At 43.4% G+C, this 27,245-nt stretch overlaps 1 pseudogene; it reads right to left on the bottom strand.

The window, feature by feature from the left end:
• Window positions 1–8,408: 8,408 nt before the first annotated feature.
• On the bottom strand, window positions 8,409–17,662 carry LOC140856875 (uncharacterized; annotated as a pseudogene).
• Between the last annotated feature and the right edge of the window lie 9,583 nt (window positions 17,663–27,245).

Raw genomic sequence — 27,245 nt, 5'->3', positions numbered from 1 at the left:
TGACGAAGTCTCTTCCATCGGCAGCTGATCTTCACGATGTCGGAACTGGAGGCGGGTACCGAAGGTTCGGCAACATCCGGGCCGCCTACAAGGAGAGGTCGGCGGAGGCCGAAGTCGAGAGGGCGATGTTGGCCGACCACCTTCAGCAATCGATCGACCGGGAGGCCAAGTCAGTTGACGAGGTCTCCCGGCTTGGGTCCGAACTTCGGTCGGCCAAGAAGGAGGCCAGACATAAGGGTCGGGCCGTGCGTCGTCTTCGGTGCGAACGGGACGGCGCCACCGCCGAACTCCAAGGGGAGCGCGAGCAACTTCGGGTCAGCCTGGAGAAGCTCGCCGAAGCCGAAGAGGAGCTATCAATCGCCCAGATCGACGCCGAAATGGCGAAGGCTGAGGCGGAGTCGACGAGGGAGTCGCTCGCCCGTGCGGAGGACGAGGCAAGGTCGGCGAAAGAGTCGGCCGATCGGGCGGTGGAAGACTTCCGGGCCTCCGACCAATACCGGGAGGAGATGCTCGAGTCGGGCTTCGCCTCGTACCGGGTAGGGTTCGAGGACGGTCGGGATGCCGTCCATGCCTTGTACCCGAAGCTGGACGTCAGCACCATCGTCCCCCGGTAGCCGAGGAGGAAGGAACCGAGGATATGGCCGACCAGCCGTTGGGAGGCGTTGTCGTGGCGGAGGAAGCCGTCCCGGAGTTGGTGGCGCCGACCGATATCCCCTTGCCGACCGAAGCCCCTCCTTCAGCCGCCGACCCAGCGCCGCTTATGGCCGACACGTCGGTCATCCCCGATCCTCCGTCGGTCGAGGAGATCGACTAAGACAGATGATCGGGCCCTGCCGACTATCTCTGTTTTTGTTTTTCTGAAGTACTTGTAATCGGACTTCGACCCGACTTTGTAATTCTCTTTCAGTAATGAATGAAACTTTTTCACTTTCTCCTTTTATTTGTAATGTCGAATGCATCCATGTGAGTCGCTAACTTAAAATAAGTCGCTAACTGCCATAGGTCGGTTAGGACATTTGACAACTTGTGCCGACCCGAAGGTAAGGTAGATCCCGCCTTTAGATCGGCTTCTGATAGTCAATGCTGACCATCGGACGCGTAATGTTAAGTCGGGAGCCACGAAGGTAGAGTAAGTCTCTATTTCAGATCGGACCTTGATGATCGAGATCTTCGGTCGGGCGCCCGCTGAGTCGGGATCCGACCGACCGTGATTACGGTTCGGCAGTCGGGTCCTCTGACTTGTTCAATCAAAGTCGTCCGGCGCATTCAATCGGGGGAGCACCGATAAGTCGGGCCCCGATACCCTGGTGTCGGGTACACCTCCGCGCCTCGTGATATACGATGGTAAGCCGCATATCCTCCGACCGACCGTGACTCGATCGGCAAGTCGTAGATGCGACTAAGGTCGCATCGTGTGATAGACGGTGGTAAGCCGAATATCCTTCGACCGACCGTGGCTCGGTCGGGAGTCACGACGTCGGTCGTGCAGGCATTTCGCCTCTCTTTGGTCGGGGCCCGATCGGCTTGACGGCCGATGGTTTGGCCCGAAAGTTCGACTGTAGAAGGAGTATTAACTCCCGTCCATAAGGATTCATCGGCCCTTGTGAGGGTCCGACGCATCATCGAAGGAGTGTCAACTCCCGTCAATGTAGATGCATCAGTCCTTGTAAGGGTCCGATGTCTCATCGACCGTCGAAGGAGTGTCGACTCCCGTAATTGTAGATGCATCGGTCCTTGTCAGGGTCCGATGAGTTACCGATGATGAGGTCGTCGGTTTTAGGTGGATGCTAGGTCCATGTCGATACGTTGGGGCTTTGGCGAGCGCCGATCGTTAGTCGAAGAGTTAAGACTCCGAGATTTCAAACTGAATTTGTATTCCGACTACTGAATTACAAAATTCACTGGCAATACAGCTTCAGGTTGTCGGCGTTTCAGGTCCGGAGAATGGGCTTCCCTTCAAGGGTCTCCAGTCGATAGGCTCTCGGTCAGTAGGTGTCCGCAACCTTGTAGGGCCCTTCCCAGTTTGGAGCCAACTTCCCCTGATCCAAGGGCTTCGAGACCTCCGCCTTCCTCAAGACCAAGTCACCAGGCCTGAAGAACTTTGGTCTGACCTTGGCGTTGTAATACCGGGCGACCCTCTGTCGGTATGAAGCCATTCGGATTTGCGCCTCGTTTCGTAGTTCGGGGAGGAGGTCTAGGTCGGCCCTCCGACCCTCGGAGTTGTCCGGCTCCTGATACCGCTCGACCCTTGAAGATAGCAGGCCAATCTCGAGCGGGATCATAGCCTCTGTCCCGTAGGCCAAGCTGAACGGCGACTCTCCGGTCGGGATGCGGAGGGTCGTTCGGTAAGCCCATAGAACGGAGCCCAGCTCGTCGACCCAGAGACCTTTGGCTTCATTCAGTCGGGTCTTGAGTCCATGGAGCAAGGTCCGGTTGGTCACCTCAACCTCACCGTTGGACTGCGGGTGCCCGACTGAAGTCAGTCGATGCCTGATGTGGAACCTGACGCAGAAGTCTCTGAAGTCCTGGTTGTCGAATTGCCGTCCGTTGTCGGTGATGATGGTGTGCGGCAATCCGAACCTGAAGATGATGGATTTTTGGATAAAGTCCTCCATCTTCCGCTCGGTGATCTGCGCCAAGGGCTCGACCTCGACCCACTTGGTGAAGTAGTCGATGGCGACAACGATGAACTTCCTCTGGCCCGACGCTGGTGGGAATGGACCGAGAATGTCGACCCCCCACTGGGCGAAGGGCTATGGAGCGGTAATAGGGGCAATCTGGCTGGCCGGTTGGTGTTGGATGTTTGCGTATTTTTGACATGGCTCGCATCTCCGGACCAACTCTGCCGCATCCCTCTTCATGGTAGGCCAGTAGTAGCCTTGTCGCAGGACCTTGAAGGCTAGGGACTTGCCCCCAAGTGGTTCCTGCAAATTCCTTCGTGAACCTCACGGAGAGCGTAGTCGGCGTCGGTCGGCCCCAAACACCTGAGTAAAGGGAGGAAAAATGACCTTTTGTAGAGTCGGCCGTCCATGATCACATATTGCGAGGCCGACCATCGGAGTCGCTTGGCCTCCGCGGGATCTTCGGGACCGATCCCGTCGGTCAGGTACCGGACGATCGGGTCCATCCAACTTGGTTCGGACGTTAGCTGTTGTACTTCTTCGACCCGATCGATGCTCGGCTGCTAGAGGTTCTCCACGAGCGTCCGACCCAAAGAGTCGTAGGCCGATGTTGCCAATCTAGAGAGTGCGTCGGCACGGGCGTTCTCCGACCTAGGGATGTGGAAAATTTCGAAATACTCGAGGCGCGCCACGAGGTCCTTCACTTTCTGAAGGTACTTGATCATGGTCGGATCTCGCGCCTCGAATTCGCCCTTGACCTGCCCACGATCAGCTGAGAGTCGGAGAATGCCCGGAGGCTGTCGATGCCCAGCTCCTTCGCCATCCTCAAGCCAGCGAGGAGTGCCTCGTATTCGGCTTGATTGTTGGAGGCCTTGAAGTCGAACCGGAGGGCGTATTCGGTGACCACCCCATCCGAATTCATGAGCAGGAGCCCGGCCCCGCTTCCCTGAGCGTTTGAGGCTCCGTCGATGTGGAGTACCCAGGTGGAGATCGGGTCTGGCTCAGAGACCGCATCTCGTCCTGAGTCTTCAGCTCCCGACCCTTGGTCTGTTGTCGGGCACTCGGCGATGAAGTCGGCCAAGACCTGAGCCTTCAGGGCAGGCCTCGGTCGGTACTGAATGTCGAACTCGCCGAGCTTCATCGCCCACTTGGCCAATCGTCCGGACGTGTCCGGTCGGTGCAAAATTGCCCTCAGGGGCTGGTTGGAGAGCACCACTATGGCATGGGCCTGGAAGTATGGTCGAAGTCGTTGCGCGGAGACGGTCAGGGCGAAAATCATCTTTTCCGTCTCCGAGTATCTGGCTTCGACGTCGTGGAGCACTTTGCTGGTGTAGTAGATGGGCTGATGAGTTCGGCACTCGTTTTCCGAACGAGCACCGAACTGATCGCCTCGAAAGATGTGGCCAAGCAGAGATACAAGGTCTCCCCGACCTGCGGCTTCACGAGCAACGGTGGGGAAGCCAAGTACTTCTTCAGGTCTTCGAAGGCCCGCTGGCACTCATCCGACCAAGAGAAACCGTTCGCCTGACGCAAAATCTTGAAGAACGGGAGGCACCTTTCAGCCGATCGGAAAATGAATCGGCTAAGAGCGACGATTCTTCCGTTCAGCTGTTGGACCTCCTTCTTGGTGTTCGGATGGCGCATGCCGAGGATCGCCTTTATTTTCTCAGGGTTGGCCTCGATCCCTCTCTGAGAAATGAGGAATCCGAGGAACTTCCCTGAGGTCACCCCGAAAGCACATTTGGTCGGGTTGAGCTTCATTCGGTGTCGTCGAAGGGTGCGAAAGGTCTCCTCGAGATCCTGAACATGGTCCGGGATCTACGTGCTTTTCACCAGCATGTCGTCCACGTACACCTCCATGTTGCGCCCGATCTGGTCTTTGAAGACCTTATTGACGAGTCGCTGGTAGGTGGCGCCGGCGTTCTTCAGTCCGAAGGGCATCACCCGATAACAGTAGAGGCCCTTGGGAGTTACGAACGTGGTGTGCTCCTCGTCTTCAGGCGCCATCCGGATCTGGTTGTACCCGGTGAAGGCGTCCATGAAGCTGAGCAGTCGAAATCCGGACGTCGCATCCACCAGCTGGTCGATCTTCGGAAGTGGGAAGCTATCCTTCGGGTAGGCTCGGTTCAGGTCGGTGTAGTCGATGCAGATCCTCCACTTTCCGTTGGCTTTCTTGATCATGACAACATTGGCGAGCCAATCGGGATACGTGGATTCTCGGATGAAGCCTGCCTCGAGTAGCTTGTCCACTTCTTCGTCGATGGCCCTCTGCCTTTCTGGAGCGAAGGACCTTTTCTTCTGCCTCACCGGCCTCATCGTCGGGTCGATGTTGAGTCGGTGAGTTATTGTTTCTGGGGGGATGCCCGACATATCTGCTGCCGACCAAGCAAATATGTCGGTATTGGCTGTCAGCAACTCCGTCAGTCAGCGTCGTTCGGTGTCGGGCAATTGAGATCCGACCCAAACTTTCCTGTTGGGATTTTCTCCTATCAGGATCGCCTCGAGCTGCTCGGCCGGCGAACCTCGTTCTTCCTCCTCCCGTTGGTCCAGCTTGTCGATCGTCAGAGATCCCCTCGACTCGTCGCTTTGAGCGGAGATTTGGAAGCATCGTCGGGCGAGCTGTTGATCTCCGCGCATCTCTCCGATTCCATTTTTGGTCGGAAACCGAACAAGGAGATAGTACGTCGAGACGATCGCCTTGAGGGCGTTCAATCCGGGTCGTCCAAGTATGGCGTTGTAGGCCGAAGGAACTTGGACGACCGCGAAAGTGAGAGGGATCGTGCTTTACCGTGGTTCGGTGCCGACCATCACGGGCAGGGTGATTTCTTCTTCTGTCGTGACGGCGTCTCCGGAAAAGCCAATCAAGGGCATGGGGACCCTCTTGAGTCGGTCAGTTGACAGTCGCATTTGGGAGAAGGTCGAGTAAAACAAAACATTTGTCGAACTTCCATTATCAACAAAAATTCGTTTCACATCATAATTCGCTATTGTCGCCGACACAACAACAGCATCGTCGTGGGAGTTTGGATGCCCCGAACGTCATCTTCCGTAAAGGTGATTACGTCGTCCGGGCATGGCTTTTTCGTCGGCTCCCCTCCCGCAGACGTCTCCGGGCCCAGCCGCTTGGAGATCATGTTGATGACTCCAGCCGTCGGCTGGTTGGTCGCCGGCTCTTCAGTCGGCTGGGTGCGTCGATCGGCGACTGATTGGGTCGGCGGATCCTTCCAAAATTTGCCGAGGTACCCTCGGCGGATGAGAGCTTCGATCTCATCCTTCAGCTGGATGCACCGCTCGGTATCGTGGCCGTGGCTTCGATGAAATTGGCAGTACTTCCGACGGTCGAGGCCTTTTGCCTTCAAAGGCGGAGGCCGTCGCAGGTATTCCTCCCCCTCGATTTCCATTAGGATCTGCGCACGGGGAGCGGAGAGAGGAGTGTAGGAGTCGTACCTGGGGCGTGCCGGCCTCGGAGTCTGTTGCCGGGGTGATTTTCGGATCCGTCGGGGTGGAGAGATCCGACTATTGGTCGGGGGCTGGCTGGGTTCGGCGGGCTCCCGACCCTTCCTCCGCTTCTCTTTCGGGCCTCTGAGCTCGGCCAAGCGTCGGTCGGACGCTCCTTCGTCTGCGCGCATATACTTGTATGCGCGCTCCAGTAGCTCAGCATACGTCCGGGGGAGGGTCTTGTCCAGAGAATAGGTGAATCGGGACGCCCTCAGACCCCGCTTCATGGCTGAGACAGCCATGTCTTCGTTGAGGTCCCGGACCTCGAGCGTGGCCGCATTGAATCGCGCCACGAAGTATCGGAGCGTCTCGTTTTCCCCCTGCTTGAGGGAGAAAAGGCTGTCCGACGTTCGCGGCAGCTTTCGGCTGGTGCTGAAATGGGCCACGAACGAGTGCTCGAGCTGCCCGAAGGAATGGATACTTTCCGATCGGAGACCGGAGTACCAGGCCCTGGCAGCCTTGCGGAGTGTGGCGGGGAAGCCGATGCAAAAAAGAGCATCGGTTGCCCCTTGGATCGTCATGAGAGCTTTATAGCTCTCGAGGTGGTCGACTGGGTCGGTGAAGCCGTCATATGGCTCCACGTGTGGCATTTTGAACCGACTGGGAATCAGCTCGTCGAGGACCAGTTGGGAGAGAGGTTGGGCGGTCTGGACGTCGACGTCGTTCGAAGACTTCTGGCCGTCCATCTGCAACTGGGTGAGTCGGCGGTCGATTTCCTCAAACCGTCGCTCGTAGTCGTCCGCTCGTCGATGCTGGGAGACCCCAGGAGTGGAGTCTCCGGAAGATTCTGAGAGGGAGGCCGACGGTGTGCGCGGCCGTTTCTCCTTCCTTGCCCGTTCCAACGGGGAAGGAGAGGGCCGCTGGGACCGTCGGTCATCACGCCATGGTCGTCCCTCCTCTCCTCCATGGGAGCGCTGTTGGGGGCGCTCGCATGGAGGCGACAGGGATCGGTGCGGTCGACGGCGGCTGCTCCTGGAGGGCATCGGTCGGGCCGCCGGTTGCTGCTGGAGGCTTTTGACTGCGTCAGTCAGTACGGTCATTTGCCATATGATGGCCGCGATCTGGGCCTCCGTGGTTACTGCAGGGCGTGGAGAGCTAGGCTCCGCCGCCGGTGGTGGCGGGGAGGCCTCTTCCCGGCGGGAAGAGCGCCTTGCCGACCCAGTGATTCTCGATCGTTGAGCTCTTGTCTTTGTCATGCTGTCCCCTACCTGGTGCGCCAATCTGTTGCGGCCAATCGCCTCGTCGCCCGATCGTCGGGAAGCGTGCACCTGCAAAATGAAGTCCGCACTGACCGGAGGCGGCTCCGGCGGGGACCCTCCGACGGTCAAGTCAGGGAGGTGACTGGGCAACAGTGAAATGTAGACAGAGAGCTCTTATCGAGAGAGAGAGAGGGAGAGGAGCGAGCCTGCATTTTTGGGAGTCGAGAGGTGGGAGAGACGGAGCGGATCGATCCCTTTGCACTGTTGCCTTCCCCGGTTTATATAGTGGAGCACGGTATGGCGCCGTCATTAATGGCGCGGACAAGTGAGGAACTGTCAACTCACTGTGGACTGTCAGGGTCGCCGTGAAAATGTCATGTCGCCGTGTGGCTGTTAAATCACTAGGGTTGACAATGCCCTCGGCGGGACAATGCCCCTAGGCAACCGTGCCGCATGTCTGTGTCAGAGCTGACAAGGTCTGGCGGCTGTACGGCGGTTGGAGGAGCCGACCGACCCAAAGTCGGTGGCCAGCTGAATGGTGTCGGACCCCTCCGTCGGTCAGCGAGCCTTTCGTGAGTCGGCCATCGGACCTCTGGTTTCAGTCGGTCGGGGAAAGGTGCGCCCGACGTATCCTCAGTCGGTCGTGAGCCGACAATTAGCCGGTGATGGCATCCGTCAGTCGGTCGCCCCGACCGACGATCGGTCGGTCCGACCGTCGGTCGGTCGGTCGGAGTCGTCCGTCGGAGTCGTCAGTCGGTCGGTCGGTGGGTATCCCCCAACACAAAAAAAGTTGTTATTTTCTTGCATATAATACCATTCATATCTTTTCTATAGTTGTTTTACAATGGAAAGCTTTGTGATCACTATAATTATGGATTTTTTTTTTTTGAAAAAAATGAAGCAAAGTCTATCACTTTCAATCACATAATTATAGACCATTGCAAACTCATCATAATGATTCCAAACTTTATGTATTAGTACATTGGTGCATGTTCAACAAGATCAACAAAACAAGAAAATGAAGAGATTTGGCTCTCGAAAGCTATATAATTAAACTTTGTTGAGGGATGCATGTTGGAGGTTTTATGATCTAACGCCAAACACGTCGCATGAAGGAGCCAAATCCGAAGGTAGAGCCCCGATAAAGTAACACAAAAAGACACACTGCCGGAAAGATTGTAAGCTCACAAACAAGTGGGACAATATCTTTCGTCTCTGCCTTTCTTCCGCCATATATATTTAGATAGATGTTACATGTGAAAGCCACTAACAGAGCCACCAATGCAAGAAAGAAAGATGCAGTAGCAAAAAAGTACTTTGTAGGTAGCGAGCGGCGGAAGTCTGGCACTCTGTAAGGTGAGGTTAAGAGAGACAAAAATAATACTAAAGCTGTAGTAGCACATGACAATCCAATCACATACGCATGTGAGAAGACCTTGAAAGCAATCCTATGGAGGAAAACTGGATTACCATTAGCATCCTTCTCGCCCGGTATGGAGAAACTAGAAGCAAAGACCACAGCTGCTACGAGGCTTGAGCATGTCTTCCCAATCTCCATCAATTGTTCTTTACCATTCTGAACCATACCTTGTGTTTCTCGGTGAAAAGTTCTTGAGCTGTTTTCTCTTCTTCGTTTCGGCTGTATTCTAATTCTTTAGGGACCAACCCTTTCACCCTCTGCACCCAATACGAAAGTAACTAAAGTACACATACAAGCAACTTTATGTACACTGGGTACATGTACACGCAAACATTTTTTTTAAACAAAGATATGATTATTTCAAAGAACTAATCCATAATTTGAAACTTTGTGCATAGCTTGACCTATATTTTTTTTAGCAAAATGGAAGGACAGGCCACCATATATTTTATTAGAAATGCAGTGAGTACAAATGAGAGGAACATGACGAAAACAATAAAAAAGAAAAGAAGAAAAGGAGAAGAAACATAAAAATGATGGTGAAACATAGCTAACCTAAGAAATAACACTCTCACAAAAAACTTAGCCTTAGAGTTGATCATTGCTGGGCCTCGAACCTAACCATATTTTTTTTAGTTGGGCTTTGGGCTAGATCTATTTAAAATTTGATATTTTCTGTGCCAATCCAACCCATGATTATTCTACTCAGCTTACATAATTGCTTACATCTTATGTAAGCTTTTCTAGGGAGGCTTCTAATTCAGAAAATATCTTAATTATATTTTATAAGAAACAATGAAATTAAAATGGTAGGTGAGTTGCTTCTCTCATCTCAAATTGTTAATTTGGTGGTCTTTTAAAATATATAGGAATGTCAAAATATTGAAAACAAAAATTATATATATTGATTGAATATTAGCTATAAATGTTTATATTTTAAAAAGAAAAATAACCAGGGCCAATTATTAATAGGTTGGAGATATTTCCTCATAATACCTTTCAAACATATTGATTATAGCATGCACAAACACATATTGTATGATTGAGTATTTTACATAGCATTCTTTATTAAACTATTTGAACAAATATAAATATAAGAAAGATCAATTGAAACAAAAAGGAAGCCATTTGGCCACATTGAGCAATAACATTAAAAAATGATTTGGATACTCTAATCAAACTTGAAGACCATATTATAAAGTTTAATTGTCAATTTATAGTAACCAATGGCGGACGGTTTATGCAACCAAGAATAGTTATGCATGAGATATTTGTGGATGCAGAAAAATGCACAATTTTAAATCTTTTGCTATTTATTGAGAACATATTTAAGATTTTGCTAATGCCTCTAGTACCATATTAATTAATCAATAGACCAACAATCTTTAAGTTAATAGAGAATGGTCAACAATGCATACTAGGCTTAACATATTCTTAGATATTGATTAGAAGATCAATCCTGTTTTCTAGTGAACTCTTCTTAAGTAGAGTTGTATGTCAATAATATTAATGAAAAATCCAAAATTGCCTATGCAAATTTAGAATTCTTGATACAGATAATTTTCGATGCCAAATAGGACATATCAATAATTGAATTGTATGCTACTTTTTCAATTACGAAGCTTAATCATAGTAGAAACTTTGAATAGAAACTTTTAGCAATTTTACCTCAAACCATTGGAGCTCATTTGCATTTGTATGGCAGGAAAATTTTCTTTGACAGTTTCAACAGCAGCGAAATGCAAGATAGTGTTTTTTGTTTTTTCTTGAAATCCAGACAACAACCAAGGTGGCAACATTGGATTGTTCCCTGAGGCCATTGACTTATAATCTCAACAATCTTTTCCTGACCATGCTGAATTGCCACTTGAAGGACATTCCTCCCCTCTGCGTCAAGGTATGCTGCAGATGCTGGACATACTGTTAAGATTTTCTGTACAAACTCATGAAGGCCCATTTTTGCGCCAAGAATCAAAGGTGATTCATGCCATCGATTTTCTTAGGATCCTTAAAGTACATTAAAATTTTCTTTACGAACTCCTGAAGGCTCATTTTGCCATCAAGAATCAAAGGTGATTCATTCCATCGAGTCTTCTTAGAATCGTCAATGCGATCGAGGTTTGTTAAAACTTGCTTGATAATCTCACGAAGGCTCATTTTTGCATCAAGAATCGAAGGTGATGTATCTTTATGAGTTTGGCTCATGTCTGGTGGATTTCTTGGAATTTCGCTGTCTTCTGGTGGAATTCCAAAACTTTGGCCCATGGATGTTGGAACTCCAAAAATTTCGCTTCCGCCAGATGGAATTCCTGAATTTGTGCTGTTGTCTCCTGGTGGAATTCTTCCCTTGTCAATAAAATCCCAGTAACGAGGATCTTCAGCCAAATAAGCAATAAGATTCATAGCTTGTTTTTGATTTCTCTTCAGGCGTTCGAGTTCTTGAATTCTGGTAAATACTGTCCGATAAGGAAACAGATCAAAAATAATAACTTTTTTTTTTGGCATAAGTGAAGCAATAACCTAAATAGATGGATTACTATTGATTTTTAATAAACATAAAGTGCTAACATGATATGCTCATACAAAAGTTTGAGATTAAAATTTAGAGCTTATTATTTATTTGTAGGGTGAAGGCCCATAATTGGCTATATATGGTAGCATGATTGTCTCATAATTTGGTAAATAAAATCATAGAAATACTTTTAAAAATGTACTGGCTCACTAACTATTACCTAAGCATCCAACCAACCATCTTGACCATGTCATTGGGTAGACCAAATAGGCAATTATGCCATATACACGAGGCTCAGGAATCAGGATTGCTACAATAGACCTAGCTTGACTCGTTCTACATAATCTAATTAATTCATAAAAATACATTTTATTTAAGATATAATATGTTTAACATGATCAAATTACTATGGCTGGGGAAGTCCATCCCAACCACATCCAACTCACTCTGAGGGTGGCCAAACTAGGGATGGCAAAATCGATTCGATCCGATGGGAATGCATGCTATATAAACCAGATCAGATCCGAAAATTAAAGTTTAACCGAATTTGGGTTCGGATTTAAGAAAAATCTTAAAACTGTAGTACGGGTATGGATAGTGATATATAGATATATATATTCTCAATTTATAGTTAATATGATAATTATATTAGTTTCATCAATTATTGAATTGCATTTGTATATTTTTTTCTTCTTCTCATTATCTTTAGTATCTTAAGCTATTTTTTACTTAATATTTTTTATTATAAAATAAAATAATTAATATTTTTATATTTTAAAAATATTATAATTTTGAATTTTTTTTTTTGAATTCTATGTTGAGTTGTAATTTTATTTTTATGTTTGATTTCTATAAATCTGAACTTATAAATTGTGTTCTATGTTGAATTGATAATTTGTGTTTGGTTGATAATATGCATAAAATTATTTTGGTTGATTATTTTTTTGGATATAGGATGGGTACGGAGCGGGTATAGAGAAATAAGTTATCTATAGGTATCTTCAAATCCATTGGATATAGAGATGGGTATCTCTTTTCTTATCCAATTGGATATCAGGTAGGATTTAGATATGGATATTAAGTTTAAGTTTAGAGATAGGTAGTACAATATCTTATCCAAATTCTATCCGTTGACATCCCTACGCCAAATCCATCCCAACAAACACACACATGCACACAAAAAGGGGAAAAAAGGACAAAAAAAAAAAAGATAATATGATCGGGTATATAAAAAAAAAGCTCATAATGTAGCAAGGTTTGTAAAACTCACATTGTTTTAGAATGTTGAAAACAAGTAGCCGGGCCCATCTAACTGCAAAGACATATATAGTTTATCATAATCAATAAAATATATTATATTATATATTTAGTTCTAATGATGAAACCTATAAATGGAGCTAATACTGGAATGCAAGCCAATTCCAATATATCCATAAAAGTGGCATAATTAGGTGGCAATTTCCTCCGAGATGCTATCACAAATTGTAGGCATTCATCATCCTGTACAGCGCTAACATGCTTTATATTTTATTATTTAAAAGATGATAAATAATTTTGATTATACATAAATGATCATACCTTCGATTAAAAAGAAAAATTGTAAGTAAATTTTAGTGTCAGAAGTAAGAAATCCCTAGTAAACGACTTATAATATTTAGAAAATATTTCTTTTACTGATGCTTGAAATGAAAAATGATATTGCATTTTTCATATGTCAAAAAAATTCATACATAGATGCTGTTCAGAGACACAAGCAGACAATGTGTGTGCGCTCGCATGCCGGTATTGGGATGACCGAGGAAATGAAGGCATGATAACGGAAAAGTTTTTGAGCTATTACCTCGGCCCAGCATGGGCGTAAGAAACTTTCCCCACCAACAGGTGGCCCAAGGCATTCTCTTTGTACTAAATCTAAAGCAAATGCTTGACAAAAATGTTTTCCCTTTCAATGACGTTCCTTCCTACTTTTCCCTTCGTGCATCCATCCTAGGAGTTGCATTAAAAGTCTGACGATTTTGCTCCTCAAGATCATTTGCATTCTTCTCGACCGTACCTACGTGATTTGCACATGCTATACACGTGCACGTGTGCGTACATGCATACGTGCGTGCGAATGTGTGCTTGCACATATATATTGTAGGAAAAGGGAAATGAATTTATATCATAAAATTTCTTAAATGCCAAGCCTTCTAAAAGTTTTGTCAAGACTGAAATATTTGCACCACTTTTAGACTTTTGTCCTTTCCCCTTTAGTAATTCTAGTACTCAATATTTTGTATTATTTGCTTTTTTTTTTTTAGTCATTCCATGGCGGGCCGGTTGCCGGCTTCCACTGCGCACAATATCCCATATCAGACTTGACAAGAGGGAAGAAAGTAGGTGCTGGGACGTGTAAAAACTAGATCGTATATGTTCACATTTTCTTAGAATTTTACTAAAAACTCCTATTACAACCAAGCCCTAGAAACAACAGAAATCCATTCTAAACATAACAAAGATGGGTCCAAGTCGTATTGTTGGGAAACTCCTAATGACAAACGAAAATTTCTGCTTACCACGCTATGGGAAAATGAAAGATTTCTAAAACAGAATTGGACTGGGATCGTACGTAGCAACCACATATCCACATTATCCCCACCAGGTTACCACTTGAGCTCATCCTAGTTATGGATTTATAACTTAATATCTCACCTTCCCGTCCCTTAAAAGGTCAAAGCCTCCAAGGTAGCTGTCTAAGATTAATTTTTCATAGAAAACCTTAAATGCTTTTCTTCTAAGAATTATATATAGTACTCCATTTTTATGGTCCGCCATCACCTCACACGTGAAGGTTGATAGGAGAGCTAGTATTGGATCTTTACCTTGTATCGTGCATCATTAGTTTCATGCACTGGTACCTCCTCTGCAAGCGTTTCATGTCTCTCGTCGAAACTCTCTTCCAAAGGAATACCTGAAACGTAGAATATAAGAAAATGAGATAAAGGTACATATATACTAAGCTATGACATGTTAATTGAATCCCACCATAGGTAGCAGCGGCAATAAGTAATGGCTTGCAACTAAGATAGAGCAAAAATCGAATCTAAACTAATTAAATCGGTGAAATCGGATCAAACTGCAGGTTTTATTTGGTTTAAAATTTTATTCGCTTTGGTTTGATTGATTTTTGACATATAAAAAATAGATTTGGATTAATTCAGATTTATCAGTAAATTAAATCATTTTCAAATTGAATCGGACCGATTTTTAATAAAATAATGATATTTTAATTAGGGTGCTGTTTATATTGGAGTATTAATATATTAAAAAATAATTTTAAATTTATGGTGTTGTTTATAATTTGATTTCATGTTAATTAGTCTTTAAACCCTAAGTGACTTACTTATTGGATTGTTTATTTTTTTTGTAATGCGTTGGAGATCTTTATCTTAATCCTTAATGATAGTGTTTGTTTAAGAATTTCATTTTGTTGAGTGGCAACATCTTATGTCAATTTTAATTATTTTACTTGATAAATTCTCTTGATGATATTCTTATGTGAAAAAAGAAACAAGTCTTCATGAATTACAAAATAATAATAATATAAATCGATAAATCAAACCAAATCACACCATTTAAATCACGTTGGTTTGATTTGATTTTAATTTTTTATCGGTCCGATTCAGTTTCTAGAAATGCCAAATCATTTAGGACTGGTTCAATTTAGATTTGAGCATGAAACCGGTCCAAACTGAAGCATACTCATCCCTATTTACAACATGATGAACAAAACAAAACAAGTAAATCTCTATAAGTCAGTTTTGTCTGCATAAATTCTTTACCTAGTAGCATTTATTATAAATTGTTTGCCTAATACCGTTTCTTAATTCATCATATATTACTGTTCTTGGGTGATGACGCTCAGTCTTCCTAGGGCTCACATGGAACCCAAGCACCAAGGAATATTGGAGGAGAGGATGTAGAGGATTTGTGGAACAATTGGAACATTTATAGCAATCATGCTATGCTCGCTCAAAGAGATAAGGCAAGGACAATAGGGTTTATTTTCCCAATGAAAAAGTGATGATAAGGTCTGAACTTAGGTATAGCTTTGGATATTTTGTGTTAAAAATTTGAAAGTATGTTTATGAAACTAATATACGATGGTGTTGCTCTGAACTCGGCAATGAATGTTCACATCAAGGTTCTTTTTTATGTAATCGCCAAGAAGAATGGTAGCACAATTAATTTTTAATATTTTATTAAAATCAGAGAACTTGATATTCTCTCTAAGCCGCTACAAATAGGAAAAAGAGAGAGAGAAGAGTGCTAACATTCATAGATGAGGGATTCAAGAGGCCCAAGGTGCAGCTGGCTTCGAAATGCCTCTGGAATGGTCACCATTAGGTGTAACGGCGTAAGACCATCTTCATTCCGACTTGTCATCAGTTGTGGATACTGCTTTGCTATCTCCAATGCCAGCTCTACAAAACATGCATAGGAACAAGCAATGATTGGTGCTGAATCTCCAATAAAAAGCCTTGTGCTTAATAAAAAGCATATATTATATGACTGATGGTAGTTACATAGTATAATCCCAAAAGCAAAGGTAAGATCTTTCAATTCTCCTGGTAATATTGCAGTGAAATTGAATTCTGCTTAATTTGTTGCTAATCTCTAAATTCATGCCAAAAACTTGGCAAAAAAAATGAATGAACTCAAAGATAATGTTCAGAAAGATCAATATGTAGTACTATTGATCCCTATGGATGTTTTCCCTTTTGAGGTCAGGTAGAGGGCAATCTGATCTTGTGCCTCTTACTATGATCCAAACCTGATCTTAAAATGCCTTTATAGTTATGTAATAACTCTTGGCCTAAAACTCACTGACTACTACTCAGCCTTTCTTTCTTTTTTTTTTTTTTTTTTCTTTTTTTCTTTTTTTTGAAATTACAGCCTCCATTACTCACCAGACTTCATTAACAGTATTCAGAGGACTACTAATCTGGAAAACAAAATGTTGTATAATTCACTAGCTGTCGTAGCAGCCACTATTAGCCTCTATCATTGGAAATTGCCAGTTATAGCAGTTCTATATTTCATAAAAATTAACAATGCGATACGATTTTGTAGCTAGTGATGCCACCAAAACTATGCTGTCATGATAGTTAATTATATTGCCGCTATAACGTATCAAAGGCTGTTACTTGCAACTATGAGTTATCAAATAAACATGGCTCAGCATTAGACACCAGAGACCAACGGAGGATGATACTTTGCTCAAAAAAAAAAAAAAAAAAAAGGGTGTATGGTACCAGGTGCATTGCCCATGATGGCTAAATGCAGCATAGTGGCACCGCCCTTCCTCCTTGCGTGCACGCTGCTGCCGTACTCCACCAGCTTCCAGAAGATTCGCCTTCGTCCGAATATCGCCGCCTTGTGCAGCGGGATCTCCATCTGGTTGTTGCAGAGATGGAGCAGGTCGTCGCTCTGTTTGACCAATGCGTCCACCACGCTCTCATCTCCCTTCGCCACCGCCACATGGAGGGCTGTGTCGCCATTAAAATTCCCAATGATTAGGTTCATGGGCGGCATCTGCTCTATCAACTCGATCGCGAGCTTGCTCTTCTCGTAGGCGATCACCACGCTGAGCAAAGGGTCCTCCGATAGGTTCACATGTGCTGCCTCCCATGTGAGACTCTGAACATGCTGCAGGAGCTTCTCCAATTTGTCATGCCGTATAGCATCGTCCAAAGCGTGGAACCTTTGGGGGAACTGCCTGTCCAGATATACGAAAGGCTTGCCCGAGTTATTTCTGTGAGGGATGCCTGAATCATATTTAGCAGTAATGTCTGGATTGGCCATGATGGGGGAGACTTGAAAGAGAAGGTGGTAGGCTCTTGCTTCTGGATTTTATGAACCTTGATTGGCCAAATAGAGCATTATATAGACATGATGAAAGGTGATTTGAATTGGATGCCTTGCTTGGTTCTGCTAATTAATTTGCTTGCAGTTGGAGGATTGCAAGTGCATCTTGTCGGATTCTGTGAGGGCTAGCCGTCACTCTTGTAGGCATTTCTTCAGAGAGAAGTGCCACCATGCCACACCTATCCAAGCCTTTTTAACATGGGATAGTGGTTTAAATTAGCTAGTTGAGTTGTTTCTAAGGGACGACAAATTAATATTTAAATAATGCTTTCTTCTCGATCGAGCTTACTTAGATATTCAATCCAACACAAATCTGATTAGGTGATAGTTGCATACCAAATCTGACCTGGGTATTCTGGTGGATTAGTCCACCTTACTCTTAGCTCTGTTCTCGTAATTTAAGATCTACATGCTCTGTAAATTAAATTTCTGCTGAAACATATGACCTGGACCTGGGGAGCTCAAGTATGGTGCCTACAACGCCTAAAAACGAAGCTTAAGTTCATTCCTGACCATAACCTAACCCACCCTCTTTTTTTTTTTTTTTTTTTTTTTAAATAATTGAACTGCAAGATTCAAGCATGCTTTTTAATGCCAAAAATGGTGAAAGAAGGATATCATTTCAAAGCTACAGCAACGGCAAATGAGCATGTATTCACAAAGCAATTAGTTCTCAACCCACTTGGGACATGGTCAAAACATGTATTCACAAAAGCCTTATCATATGTACCCAAAAAACAAAGGCCTTATGAAAGGACAATGGGAGATTCTCTTCCCATTCCACATAAATCAAGAATCCATCAAGCTTTACTGGGAGGGTTCTCCTGGTGATTACTCCCCGTGAATTTCCTTCTCTTAAGATCAAGGTTAATTAGATTAATCTCTAATAACGTCAGCAAAGTCTGGATTATCCTTGGAGACTGCTCTTCTCCTTGCGATCCTCCACACGAAGAGTAATACTAAAATCCCATCATTATAATCCCTTGGACACTGCAACGTGATTCTCACTTCAGAGAATTACTCCCCGAAAGCTCTTCGAAGTAGTCTTTATGGTGCTCATCCAGAGATTCCCCACAAAGAACGCACCATTTACCAAATCCACCCTTCCAGTAGACTGAAGTGTGGAAGGTTCATCTGCTCCATATTCGTTTCTTGAAGAGCTCTAAATGAGATCACAATTAGATTCCGTAATAAAGTTCTGAACAGCTTGCCTTTTTTTTTTTTTTTTTTTGGTGAAAAGTTCTTAGCTGGCCTCTTAGTTGGCAGGTCAGGACCGCTGATGTTCCATACTTCCAGCTAATTGCCAACAACATAACTATGGTATCCCATAAGTGAGGAGCATGGGACCGGAAAGAAAAAAAAAAAAAAGATTACAGGAACATCCCTCAATTTAATCAATTTTATTCATATCCCTTCAATTTTTCAAAATATCAAATTAATCTTTCAAATTTTGATATATTTCAAAATGATCCTGCATCCGCTTACCAATAAAAGCATTAGTTTCTATTTTAACAGATAAAAATATTCTTATGCATATACGAGGATCGCCAGTAAGAAACGAATAGAGTAGAAAGAACCACCATTAAGAGAGAAGGTGGGATCATGGAGGTTGGTATAGAGGAGGAAGGAGGCATCAAAGGAAGACCTTATGGATGGCTTGGAGGAGGAAGAGAAGAAGAGGGAAGGGAAGGAGGGTCATCGACAAGGAAAAGAAGAATATAGAGAGCCACTGTAGAGAAAAATGGCTTACAAAGGAATGGAGAAGAAAACGACATAAATCAAGAATCCATCAAGCTTTACTGGAGAGGTTCTCCTGGTGATTACTCCCGTGAATTCCTTCTCTTAAGATCAAGGTTAATTAGATTAATCTCTAATAACGTCAGCAAAGTCTGGATTATCCTTGGAGGACTGCTTCTTCCCCTTGCGATCCTCCACACGAAGAGTAATACTAAAATCCCCATCATTACCCTTGGACATTGTAACATGATTCTCACTTCAGAGAATTACTCCCCGAAAGCTCTTCGAAGTAGTCTTTATGGTGCTCATCCAGAGATTCCCCACAAAGAACGCACCATTTACCAAATCCTACCCCTTCCAGTAGACTGAAGTGTGGAAGGTTCATCTGCTCCATGTTCGTTTCTTGAAGAGCTCTAAATGAGATCACAACAGATTCCGTAATAAAATTCTGAACAGCTTGCCTTTTTTTTTTTTTTTGGTGAAAAGTTCTTAGCTGGCCTCTTAGTTGGCAGGTCAGGACCGCTGATGTTCCGTACTTCCTGCTAATTGCCAACAACATAACTTGGTATCCCATAAAAGTGAGGAGCATTGGACCAGGGGAAAAAAAAAATAATAATAAAAATATTTTCAATTTTAATCAATTTTATCCATATCTCTTCGATTTTAAAAAATATAAACTAATCTTCAAATTTTTAATATATTTCAAAATGATCCTACTACCTGCTTATCAATAAAAAATATTAGCTTTTATTTTAACAGATAAAAATATTTTTATACATATACGAGGGTCGCCAGCAAAAACGGATAGAGATAGAAAGAACCACCATTAAAAGAGAAGGTGGGATCATGGAGATTGATATAGAGGAGGAAGGAGGCATCAAAAGAAGACCTTATGGATGGCTTGGATGAGGAAGAGAAGAAGGGGTGAAGAGGAAGGGAAGGGAAGGAGGGTCATCGACGAGGAAAAGATAGAGATATAGAGAGCCACTGTAGAGAAAAACGGCTTACAAGCGGAATTGGAGAAGGAAAACGACGATGAGGAGAAGTAGGTGAGGAAGAGAGGAAAGAAAAGTTGCTGGCAAGAAAAAAGTAGAGATGGAGAGAGTTGCCATAGAGGAGGAGAGCTGATAAACAGACTTGGAGGGGGAGGAGAAATGTACAAGGAAAAAGAGAAGGAAAAAGTAGGGGTCACAAGTGAGGAATAGACAGAGATGGAGGAGAAAGGCTCATCGATGGGCTTTGAGGAGGAAGATGAGAATGAGAAGTGGGTAAAAAGAAGAAAAGGAGGATAAGGAGGGATCACTAGCAAGAAAAAGACAGAGGTAGAAGGAGCCGTCATAGAGAGAGGGCTCATTGTCAAGTTTGGAAGAGGAGGAGGAGTAGATAAGCAGAAAGAGAGGAGAAAAGGGATATTGGTGAGGAATAAGCGGAGGTGAAGGAGCCACTATGAAAAGAGAGGACTAATAGGTGGACTTGGAGGAGGAGGAAAGGGAGAATAGGTAACGAAAGGGAAGGAGGAGAAGGAGTCACCGTCAAGAATAGATGAAAATAGAGAGAGCCATTGTGGGAAGAGAAGGCTCATGGGCGAGCTTGGAGGACGAGGACAAAGATAAAAAAGGATGAGGAGAAAAGAGAGGAAGGGAAGAGTAAGAAGAAGAGACGTCGATGATGGAGGTGGAGAAGGGGAATAATTAAAGAGGAAAGAGGAGAGAGAAGAAAGGTGAGGGCAATTTGATCATTTTATAAAACAATGATATTATATGATAATCATATGATATCATTTTATTAACGAAGATAAATGATAGAAGTATTTTACAACAATTTGAAATTTTTTTTAATGTAAAGTGGAGGAAATAGGACTATGCCTCCCCAAATTTATTAGCAACAAAAAGGATCGCTTATGTACAAGAAATAGAGCACAAATTTTGCTTAAGCAAAGAGTGAGAGTTATGGTGCAAAATAGAGGTTAAATAACAAAGTAAAGAGGAGCAACACAAGGCTTGTCATATTTAAACAGCATCAAAGGGTGTAGGCTATCCAGGATTACTTTGTGGCTCTCTTGGTTGCTTGATGGGCTGAGACAACTCTAAAGCTTGGAAGAAAACAGAGCTTTCTAAATGATAGTATTAATAATAGACGACGATCTCTTAAGGAAAATACAATTATTTCTCTCAAGCTAAACATAACAAATGATTACAATAACTAACTGATCCCATCCTTTTCTTAAGGTGATCTTGATCGCCTTCTCTTCTCGATCTATGTATCCATGCAGTCCTTCGGCCAACTTTTGATGTTCAATTGGATTCTAACAACAAACTATAAGCTCCTAACAAATGGACATTTCAAAAATAGATGATTCATCACCTTTGTGTTGGCATCAGAAAATGAACATCTTGAAACGACTCCCCCATCCTTTCTTAGATATTACCTCCCTTGTGTTAAGCTTGTTTGTCAAGAGCAGCCACATAAATACTCTAGCACCTTGAGAATTTGAAGAGCTAGTTTGGTATTTTTTAAAGTTGAAAAGTATAAGTGAAGTTAGATTAAAATTAAAAGGGTGTTCTTGTAATTTATTGAGAAAAAGAAAATACCAACTACAATCAAAATGGAAGGGATTAACAAGTGTGCAAGTTCTTTTTCTTTTTTTTCTTAAAAGAGAAAGGAAGGAATCGCTACTATAGATAGAACTAGATATTCGGATATGCATTATTCAACACGTCAATTCTTTTTTTCAGTCACTCTTTCAGTTCCCATTTTGGATTTGTATATTTCTGTTACGGCCAATCCCCAAATGTACCTGACTCCGGTGAAGAGCAACCTACAAAAGAAGTCCACTAATCGGAGTTCTATTCGACAGGAACCCTTTAATGCCTAAATCAATGGGAGTGGTGAACGAAATATTTTAAGTAGAACTCGGCAGATTATTAGCCCAGTCAAAGCCTCTCACCGTCGCTATCCCCTTACCTCCTTTTTATAGGCAACTTAGGTATAACCATCGAACACATGGAGTCCCGCTTTTTATGGTACTAAAGGATAATTAATCCCTATTATCGAGCCATAATCATGGAGTTAATGGATAATTTATGCCCACTAACAATCATGGTACGTGGTTGTTATCCATGATTGTGGTATCATGATTGTAGGAAGTCGGTCATTAGTTAGTTGGCAATTAGTCAGTCGGCCATTATGATGTTGGTTCGGTCATGAAGATGCTGCTTCGTCATGATGGTCAGTCGACTATGATGTCAATCATCATTAGACAGTCGATCATGAAGATATTGCTTCGACCATGATGATCAGTGACTATGATGGTCAGTCGGTCATTAGGCAGTCGGTTATGAAGATGCTGTTTCGGTGATGATGGTTAGTTAGCTATGATGGTCATCGGCCATTAGAAAGTCGATCATGAAGATGCTGCTTCGGCATGATGGTCAGTCGGCCATGATGATACTGCTTCGGCCATGTCAGTCGGTCATATCAGTTGGTCATGACAGTCGGCATGTCAATTGATCATGTCGCAGTCGACTATTTGGCAGTCGACAGTTTGACAGTTAGTAGTTTGGCAATCGACTATTTGGCAGTCGACCCTTAGGCAGTCGGTCATTTGGCAATCACCATTTGGCGGTCGATCCTTAGGCAGTCGGTCATGATGATACAGATTCGATCATGATGATTTGCTTCGACCATGACCTGTAGACTTAAAAAAAAATGGATGACCGATAAAAGTATTAAAACCTCATCTTATAAAAATTGAATTGTGAAAGTTCCTTCCTTCCAGAGCCTCCTCTTTTGAGATCTCTTGTCTCTTCTTATATAGGTATAGAGCAAGGGACCGATCTCGAATCAGAGGAGCAGATCCGATTATTCCAACAGTTACCCCCACTCTTAAGTCCAAGGTGACCTAACACATTGGACGATGGGAGTTAGCATATCTTTACCATGACTTCGAGCCCTGATTATGTGGTCATTTCGACTGCAAATATTAATGATTCTCGCAAAAACAAATCTCCAGCCATTTTGCTATTTCTTTCTCGACTCTCTTCTTTTTTTTTAGTTATTGGACTTTAGTCCGATTTTTCTATGTCGTTGGACCTTTAGTTCGATTTTTGTAGCCTTTAATCGATAATGAAAGAAATTTTCTAAGTGCTAAGTCTCCCTAAATGCGATCATCATTCATCATAGATGACTATTGCGGAGTCGAGTTGATATATTTTCTGACTGGTTGTGGTCGAGTCTGTATCTTTCATTCGATCGTGATCGAGTCGGCATATTGTTCCATCCGATCGTAGTCGAGTCGCATATTCTTTCGTTCAATCATAGTCAAGTCAGTATATTATTCCGTCTGACCATAGTCGAGTCAGCATATTGTTCCATTCGATCGAAGCTGAATCAGCATATTTTCTGATCGAAGAGTCATCCGATTGAAATTAGTATGTAGATTCGACCGATCAGAGTTGGTATGTAGAGTCATCCGACCATAGTCGGCATATCGATTCGATCGATGGAGTTGGCATGTAGAGTTAATCGATCAAAGTCGGTTTGTAGATTTGACTGACCAGAGTCAGCTTGTAGATTTGATCGATTGGAGTCGGCATGTAGAGTCATCTAACCATAATTGGCATGTAGATTTGACCGATGAAGTCAACATGTAAATCGATCAATCGGAGTTGATTTGTAGATTCGACAGACCAAAGTCGGCTTGTAGATTCGATCGACTAGAGTCAGCATGTAGAGTCAACCGATCAGAGTCGGTTTATAAATTCAACCAACAGAAGTCAGCATATAGATTCAACCGACCAAAGTCAGCTTGTTGTAATTGCCGAATATGTCGAAAGCTGGCATGTCATGAATGTTAGGGGGCTAGGAGTCGGCACGTTGCGAGTACCGAGAGTATTGTCAATGCGGAGTGCGGCAGGATGGCCGTATCTTGATGGTATAGCCTGTGGTGCCAGCTCCTTTGGTTGATGTTATCGTTGTTCTACAGTCTGTTGAAGACTGTGAACAGCTTCGATGAGTGTCTTTATCTCAGCTTTGAGGTTTATCTTAGTAATGATGGACGTATTCTAGATTTTTTCTCTTGTCGAGATAGTGGTGGCTCGATATGATGGGAACATCGAGTCGGTCATCATTTCGAAGATGGAGACGAAGATCATTACGGGAATGGTGACTGTGCTTCGATGGCACTATGTGCGACGCTGGCTCCTCCATCATCGGTTGCTATGGTTGTTGTTGTGTTTGCTGCTATTGGAGGCTGTGCACTGTCTCCATCAGTATTTTCACCTACTGCACCAGAACAGCAAATTATTGAGTGTCCACGATGATGATTGGACGTGAGGAGCTGAGCTCTATCGGTGAAGATGGAGGCAATGGATCTTTCCAGTGGAAAGACTGCCTAGCGAGCCGATGGAGATGTTCTGGGCTCTTATTTTCGCCATGATTGGATTCGTTCCGTCCCTTAGCTATCTGATGCACTAATCTATTACGCTAATCCCCAAATGCGTCTTACTCCGATGAAAATAACCTGCAAAAGAAGTCCATTGATCGGACTTGTATCCGATGGAGACCCTCTAATGCCTAAGTCAGTGGAGAGTAATGAATAGGATATTTTAAGTACAATTCGATAGAGTATTAGTCTGGTCAAAGCCTCTCACCATCACTATCTCCTTACCTCTCTTTTATAGGCAACTTAGGTGTAATCATCGAACACGTGGAGTCCCACTTTTTATGACACTAAAGGATAGTTAACCCCTATTATCGGACCATAATCATAGAGTTAGTAAGAAGTTTATGCCTGTTAACGATCGCGGTATGTGGTTATTACCCATGATTGTGGTATCATGATTGTAGACAGTCAGCCATTATGATGTTGGTTCGGTAATGAAGATACTGCTTCGGCCATGATGGTCGGTTAGCCATGATGGTCAGTCGGTCATTAGGTAGTCGGCCATGAAATACTGCTTCGACCATAATGGTCAATCGGCTATTAGGTAGTCGGCCATAAAGATACTGTTTTGACCATGATAGTCAGTCGACCATGATGATACTGCTTCGGCCATGAAGATGCCGCTTCAGCCATGTAAGTCGATCATGGCAGTCGGCCATGTCAGTCGATCGTGACAGTCGGTCATGTCAGTCGGTCGTATGGCAGTCGATCGTTTGACAGTCGGTTGTTTGACAGTCGGTAGTTTGTAGTCGGCCATTTGACAGTTAGCCCTTAGACAGTCGGTCGTTTAATAGTTGGCCATTTGGCAGTCGGCCTTAGGCATCGACCCTTAGGCAATCAGCCATGATAATGTAGGTTCAGCCATGAAGATATAGGTTCGCTATAATGACTCTGCTTCGACCATGACCTACAGATTTAGAACAAAAATGGGATGACTAGAGAAGGTATTAGAACCTCACCTTATGAAAGCTGAATTGTGAAATTTTTTTTTTTCAAAGCCTTCCTCTTGGGATCTCTTGCCTCTTCTTGTATAGATGTAGAGCAAGTGGCCGATCTCAAATTGGAGGGAACAAATCCAATTATTCCAATAATTTTTTTCTGATTTTTTTTTTTTTTTTGAGGAATGATTGAGGAAGTGAAATTCTTCCCCCACAGTTATTCATCAAAATAATAGGCTTGGGAAAGAAAGAAACCTGTGCATGAGATGAGCATGTGCAGATTAGACAAAGGATCAATGAGATCAAATGGGCCTCATAATCATCAATTAGTCCTGGAGCCAAGTTTAAAGCTCCATGTGCCTCTCAATCACCTTGCCGGTGCATAAATTTCCCCAATTTGGAAAGTGCGAATAATAGTTTTTGGAGAACATCACATTACTCAATTCCTAACCAGGCAGTAAGTCACAATTTTCTTTGCCAAAAAATAACATGAGAATAAATAAATAAATATTTAAAAAATATGATAAATCAAGGGAAAGCAACGTTCACCCTAATTAGCCAGGCGACCATTAAGTTAGTTGTCGCTCATTTTGCGTACCAAAAAAGATTCTGTGCATTATAGTGAGAAAAATAATAAAATAAAATAAAAATCCTAGGTTCAGTTATTGAATTAGCCTCAGCTTTTTCTGAATGATTCAACGATCTCAATGATGCATCGACCCGGCACAATGACAACCGTGAATGCTCTCATAAAATCTTATAGTGGACTCGCACAATAGAACTCCGTATCAAATTGTCCGTGTGAAAGTCCAGAAGAAATGGTCTCGTTCAATTCCCCCGATAGAGAATCGTGGTCCAATTGCACACCTTATCTCCAGGAAGTGAAACACCTTCAACAAATCACACCAACCCATTGCCCGAATCCAACTTTGACACGGAGCTGTCCCTCTTTCTCATACCCCGAGCCGAACATTCTTCCATGGAGATCGACATCTATGCCCTTTTCTTGTTTAAGAATCATTTTCCGTCTCTGTAAGTTCTCTTCTCCCTTTGTGTTGGTTTTAGTTTAAATGGTTGCGAGCGAGAAGAATGATCCAAAAGGATCGTTGGAAGCGATGTGATCACTGTAGCTATTACAAGTGAGCTTGAACAGGATCCGAAAGCAAGATTTGCCATAGGTGATACAGCATCATATTGGGATGACCTTTTTTTTGAAATCAAATATTATTTTTTTAAGATATGTAACTTAAGGCCAATCACCATGGAATTTCTTTTTCAAGAAAGATTTTGTTTAAATAACATATCTCCCAATCCTAAAAAATTAGACAGAGAGATAGAAGTCAAAATCTACCTCATATGGTATTTTAGTTTTTTTTCATAATTATTTCTATTAGTCATATTTATTTTTAAAGATCTAATCTTATTCAAACAAAAGAAAAAATTCAACCCTCATTATACAAGAAATGATCTCATTACTGTAATAAATAAAGATTATGTATCTCAATTTATAAGATGTGGATCACCAATAAAGGAAAAAGAGACATAATCCATTACATTCTTGTTGTGCAGTTATCTCCAATATTTAGAGATCAGGATTTACGATCTACTAAAGAAAACAAGGATGGAAACCATCTCCAAGCAATGCTAAATGGTTCAGTCATGAGGCAAGTAAATAGGTGTTTTCTGATTTTTGGTTCTGATTTAGTAGGAGTTAAACCTCTCAAATAGAGAGACCTTTGATTCAAGAGAATCACCAGATTTGATATGGATAGCTACAGATATTCAGAAGGATCATCACATTTAATGTTGACCATATTAGTTACTGTAGGTATTCAGGAGGATCAACAGACTCGATGTAACTAATTTTAGCATTTACATGTAGATAGTAGGATCACTTGACTCTACGTGAATCATTTTAACTACTATGAGGACTCGATATAAATTACTTCAATTGCTATGAGTAGAGTTAA

Source organism: Elaeis guineensis, chromosome 4, assembly GCF_000442705.2.
Source record: "Elaeis guineensis isolate ETL-2024a chromosome 4, EG11, whole genome shotgun sequence".
Classification (NCBI taxonomy): Eukaryota; Viridiplantae; Streptophyta; class Magnoliopsida; order Arecales; family Arecaceae; genus Elaeis; species Elaeis guineensis.
Note: the sequence above shows the minus strand (reverse complement) of the source record. Positions and strands in the feature narration are given on the sequence as shown.